Genomic DNA, 6,258 nt, shown 5'->3' with positions numbered 1-6,258 from the left:
ACATACTACGGTGGATTACATTGCTAATGGGAAGTTAAGGAGTCAGAAAAGAGGAGAGATTACGTAAGGAGGTTTTCCTTCCCACTGAGTTCCTTTCGCCCTTGAGCACGACTCATGGATATGATGGCCCTGGCCTTTCGACCTGACTCATAAAGGTCAGGTAAAAAAAAGGCCAGACCATCATACCAAGGGTCGTACCGTCGTGATCAAGGGTAGTGTCGACTTTCTTAAGGGGCGTACTGAAGGGTTGCATACCACCGTGGTCAATGGTCGTACACCGCCATGCTCAAGTGGTCAGTTGTGAGGATTGTTCACAGCAGCTTAACTGGCCATAAACTATGCAAAATCAACAATTAGTAATTTGTATCCTATAATTTTCGCTTTAAATTTGCATATGCATTCAAATATAATTATCCACTATTAGTCAGACTTGATGTAGCTAACGACCTTTTGAACAGAAACTGATCACATAGCCATTTGAGAAAGGTTAGTTTATATATATATATATATATATATATATATATATATATATATATATATATATATATATATATATATATATATTTGTGTGTGTGTGTTTATTTATAAGTATTTTTCAAATATTCGTTCTTCTTTATATTATGTATTCTATCTCCTATAGTTCAGGATTACTTAATGGTGCAAGATGATAGTAAAAGTGGTGTCAGTGTATACAACACAATACACGTTCTGATGGCGATGATTTTGATGACTTTAATGTCTGCGGAGATGAGCGTGTGATGATGGCGGGAATGGAGACACTGTTTTAGAATGTGCTGTAAGCTTATGTACGAGACAGAAGGTTCAGTGTTAGGGTATGGAATTATTTTGATAATGTTTTCTGTTGCTTGATTCTCCCTCTCATTACACTTGGTCCACAGCCGACCCTGCTGTTCATCCTTCCCTCGGGGATGGTCGATGAATGGCTTAGGCTCGTGTGTGTGTGTGTGTGTGTGTGTGTGTGTGTGTGTGTGTGTGTGTGTGGAACCATCACATAAGAATAAAGACATATACAAGGTTATGAGACGGGGCAACACGAGTGTTAAACTCTCTCCCCGTTGCACCCAAATAGTAATTACACACACACACACACACACACACACACACACACACACAAAGTGACAGTCAGCAGACGGAAGCATAGCTCAAAACAAGACGTACGTAGGGTACAATCAAGGTTCTTTTTTTTCATCTCTAGTCGCTTGCTTGCTGGGAGCACAGGAGTTTGCTGGCGTTAGCCATAGATCGTGAGTGGATCGTAAGCGTCTCTCAAGTCAGTCTGGTCGGAGTTCACTGCTCAGGGCTGAGGTGATGGGAAGCGGAAGATACCTTACAGTACGATATTTTTGGGGGTATTCGTACGATAAACGTGGTGGTTAGAGAGGTGGGAGGGGGAAGAGGTAGGGATGTTTTGGCATGTGTCATATAGCTGTTACTGGGGTGAGATGTGGTCGTTTTAGGGGGAGGTGTGGTTACGGTGGAGTTGCTGCTATTGCAGGGGGAAGATGTGGCATGGAAAAATCAAGATCATTATTCATCAAGTTATGTTAAGAATTTGCTTTCGTGTTGGGTGTTTAGTGTGGAGTGTTCTTTGACTTGAAGTTATATCGCCAGGGGACCCTTTTATTAGGGCTCCTGCATCTCCAAGGCTGCACTGCATCCAGTAGCAGGGTAATGTCGAATTCCTGAGGAAAGTTCTTAGACGAGCTTGTGCCCATTTTTCGTCTAGTGACGGTGATACAACGTCACCGAAGGTGACTTTTCACTCGCGGCGTCACCACAGGCGGGTGGACCTTGACCACACAAATGGAAATAGTCAAGTTGTGGCTGGCGAGTGGAGGACCTTCCGACTGACGTAAGGAATATCCCAGACGAGACAGATGAAGGTGGGAATTGTGTCCAGAATGATACACAAATGTCACCTGATGGAGGGGGTTTGGCCGCGTCAGGAGAGTGGAAGAAGTTAAGCATCCCACGAAATGGAGTCTACAAGGCATCCATGATAGCAGAGGATCACTTGGGTCACCTAGACAGATGGTGGGGTCGGCGATGTAAAGGAGTGCTCTGAGAGCAAGAGGAACAACACCCCGCAGACGAAGTGGGAGATCAAGGGTCTCCATCGATGGGCCCTGCTGGATAGCTCTTCTCCACTGAGAGCCTAAGGGCCAACCTGGTTTATGATGAGGATAGAGGTTTTACAGAAGGCTGGTCATGGTATAACTGTGATTTACAATGGGATGTGTAGGAAAGCTGGATAACAGAAGTCTTTGACGAGGTTCATCTGCTGGAGGAGTGTAACAAGAGTCTTGAATTTCGGATGTGTGTAGGTGGAAAGAGAGAATGGGGGGAAAAGGAGAAAAAAAGAAGGGAATAGGAAGGAGAGTGTTGTGTAATGGGATGGTAGAGTGTTGGAGGAATGTTCGGGTTGTTTCCTTGGTTCCTTTTGTGATGTCAGGGCTGAAGATCGGGAGGTGTAGGGGAGACAATGGCTTGGGCGGGGCACGGGGGCGGGGCGGCTGCAGGAGTGGCTGGTGGAACTCCTCCCAGGACAAGGCTGGGGAAAGGTTAAGGGGAGGAAGACCGACGTGGCCAGCCCGCAACCTTTCAGAGACACTCGTTACTCCTGCCGCCGAGATGTGGATTACATTGTGGAAGATGACGTAGAAGGAGGAACTGAAAATCTTCACATTTCGCGCGACACATGGAGTTTACAGACATTGATGATCTATGATCAAGTCAGTGATAACGCCACTACTTGATGTGTATGATTCCTATATATTCAAGTTTCAGAGTTGGTTAACCACAGAATTCCTGGCCTCACCGTGAGGTTGACCAGACCCCACCCAAGCATCGGTGGATGTCCCTCAGATCTACTTCGGCCATGGCACATATGCACGAGACCTGGAGATGATGATCACACACACACACACACACACACACACACGCACACACACACACACACGCACGCACACACATGTATATATTAATGATAATGATGGTAATGGCTGGAGGCGTTGGCATGTCGTGGCATCAGATGGTGAGGTGAGCGTTTGGCCTTTGACGTTGGCCAGACTTTCGCGCCGTGACTGCACTGGTTTCAGCCGGCCGCCCAGGGGCAAACGTTACTCTCTCTCTCTCTCTCTCTCTCTCTCTCTCTCTCTCTCTCTCTCTCTCTCTCTCTCTCTCTCCATCATTTTCGTTAGTTCACTCACTCTCACCGTCTAGATTATCTGCTCTATTATCGCCTTCCTAATTTTTTTTTTTTATTTTTTTGCTTTGAGTTCCATTTATGTCTTCCTTGTGATTACTGATTTAGGTGTTGGGAAAAGTGCTTTTCAGTCTTTGTTCACCGTGGTGCGATCGTGCAAGACGACGGTACGATCGTAGAAGACGACGGTACGATTTTTTTTAGCACGACGGTACGATCACTGAGTGCTATGAGTCTGACGTTCGGCCTCAGCCGTGGATACGTAAAGCATCGTACCGTTGTTTTCAAGTTGTCGTGCCGTCGTCCTCAAGGTGTCGTACCGTTGTCTTCAGGGTGTCGTACCGTCGTCCTCAAGTTGTCGTACCGTCGTCCTCAAGATGTCGTACCGTCGTCCTCAAGTTGTAGTGCCGTCGTCTTTAAGTTGTCGTACCGTCATTCTCAAGTTGTCGTACCGTCGTCCTCAAGGTATCATACCGTCGTATTCAAGTTGTCGTACCGTCGTACTCAAGGTGTCGTACCGTCGTACTCAAGTTGTCGTACCGTCGTACTCAAGGGTCATGCCGTCGTATTCAAAGTGTTGCACTGTCGTACTCAAGTGTCATACCGTCGTATTCAAGGTGTCACACCGTCGTATTCAAGGTGTCGTACCGTCGTATTCAAGTTGTCGTACCGTCGGCCTCAAGGTGTCGTACCGTCGTACTCAAGTTGTCGTACCGTCGTACTCAAGGGTCATACCGTCGTATTCAAGGTGTCGTACCGTCGTATCTAAGTTGTCGTACCGTCGTACTCAAGAGTCATACCGTCGTACTCAAGGTGTTGCACGTCTTATTTTTTTTTTCTAAAGCGGTGGTGAGAAGTCATGTGGAGAAGCATTCTTCCTCTAGCGGACACCCCACACCTCGTCATGACCTTCTTCAGGAGGAGGAGGAGGAGCCAGAGTCAGTGGGTCAGCTGCCATTGTCTTCGTGTCCATCTGGTGAGGCTGGGTGGGTGACCTAATCTAAAGGGAGGGGGAGAGAAGGCCCGCCTCATGAAAAGCTGCTGTTCAGTTCTTGGTTCTCGTTTTTTTTTTTCCCGGATAAGCTTTTGTGTGTGTGTGTGTGTGTGTGTGTGTGTGTGTGTGTGTGTGTCTGAGTTCTTGGAAGTATTGAATTGAGAACGTTTCCGATTTGTGTGTGTGTGTGTGTGTGTGTGTGAGAGAGAGAGAGAGAGAGAGAGAGAGAGAGAGAGAGAGAGAGAGAGAGAGGAGAGAGAGAGAGAGAAGGGCGACCATCCGCCAGGAATATCGGCATAGTCACACACACACACACACACACACACACACACACACACACACACACTTACACCCTTCGCAATGTAACCACTCCCCCGACCCCTACACAACCCCACTAACTCCAATTCATACTGGAAGATCACGCCCGTATACCAAACCTCAAGCCCGAAACCTCAGCTCCGCTTGGCTTCCACAGAACGTGTAAACTAGGCTGGAGATTCGTCGTCTGGGAGAGGAGAGACACCCCACCTCCCCCACTCACCTATTACCTCTCGTGCCCCATGTACCTCCACACACTCACCTCCTCTCGCCCCATTTCGATGATAGCGTCTCATCCTACCGCTACCCTCCCACGCACACGGGGCTCAAGACAGTGGAGGCTTAGACTGATTCGAAATTTCACCCATCGCACCACAGATGTGATGAAGGCATCTCGTAAGAATCTCAGGGCTGATTAACTGCGAGAAATGAAAAAGAAAATGTGATGTGGGTTAATGACATGTAAGTAATGGCTGGTTGGGGATAATATTAAGCTTTTTTTTTCATTTCTTTTTTTATTTCGTAATTTCATGAGGAGGTAGTTCATTGGGCAGCCCCATACCCCCAACGGTCGAACCTTCCGTTTTTGAGTGTTGGATGGAAGAAAATGGGACGTGAGTTCTCTTGTTGGCTTAGCTGTCGTCTTTCAGACACCCATGACGTAACACGATTTTTTTTTTTTGTACCTTATTGATCACGAGTGTACGACTCTCGAGCACGAATGTACGACCCACGAGCATGAAAGTACGACTTGGAGGAGTCATGCCAAAAGGGCCAGGCCATCATCGCCACGCCAATTACGGGTTCGTGCCCACGGGCATCGAACCGCTGTGTTCAGTGAGATTGAATACAATCCCTTGACTTCACAGCCAGACTGTGTGGTGTACGGTCGTTTGTAGTTCCCTGTGATGGACTGGCTAGAAAACGAGTCGTCAGATGTGCCAGTTTAAGTCTGTGTGTGTGTGTGTGTGTGTGTGTGTGTTTATAGAGCTAGTCACTGCTACTGTTTAATGATGAATTTTTCGTGTCAAAAGAAGAAGGAATTAAACCTTGATTTAGTTACAAAATCGGACTATAGCAGGAATTGAGAATGAGAAGAAATGAAAGTAGAATGGCTGAGCGAACGTTGTACATTTTCTCGGTTGAATATTATGTCAGCGAAAACGGAGCGTGGAAAGACATAGTTAAGTAGGTCGAAAGGAAAGGTATTACGAGGGTGATACTTAAGAAACTGGAAGTGTGAGAAGAATATGATGTGAGGAAGAATATTAATGGAAGAATTATATTTTAGGAAGAATATTGATAGAAGAATTATAAGTAAAGAAGAATATTAATGGAGGAATTATATTTTAGGAAGAATATTGATAGAAGAATTATAAGTAAAGAAGAATATTAATGGAGGAATTATATTTTAGGAAGAATATTGATAGAAGAATTATAAGTAAAGAAGAATATTAATGGAGGAATTATATTTTAGGAAGAATATTGATAGAAGAATTATAAGTAAAGAAGAATATTAATGGAGGAATTATATTTTAGGAAGAATATTAATGGAAGAATTATATTTTAGGAAGAATATTGATAGAAGAATTATAAGTAAAGAAGAATATTAATGGAGGAATTATATTTTAGGAAGAATATTAATGGAAGAATTATATTTTAGGAAGAATATTGATAGAAGAATTATAAGTAAAGAAGAATATTAATGGAAGAATTATAT

The 6,258-nt window shown here is 44.8% G+C and overlaps 1 protein-coding gene across 1 annotated transcript in view; it reads left to right on the top strand.

Annotated features, from left to right (window-relative positions):
* The window catches only part of LOC139766010 (33 kDa inner dynein arm light chain, axonemal-like), a 144,308-nt gene that overhangs the window by 19,034 nt on the left and 119,016 nt on the right, over window positions 1–6,258 (top strand). The gene's annotated exons all lie outside the window — the stretch shown is intronic.

Source organism: Panulirus ornatus, chromosome 56 (genome assembly GCF_036320965.1).
Source record: "Panulirus ornatus isolate Po-2019 chromosome 56, ASM3632096v1, whole genome shotgun sequence".
NCBI classification, from domain to species: domain Eukaryota; kingdom Metazoa; phylum Arthropoda; class Malacostraca; order Decapoda; family Palinuridae; genus Panulirus; species Panulirus ornatus.
The sequence above is the reverse complement of the archived record's forward strand: the minus strand, read 5'-3'. Positions and strand labels throughout refer to the sequence as shown.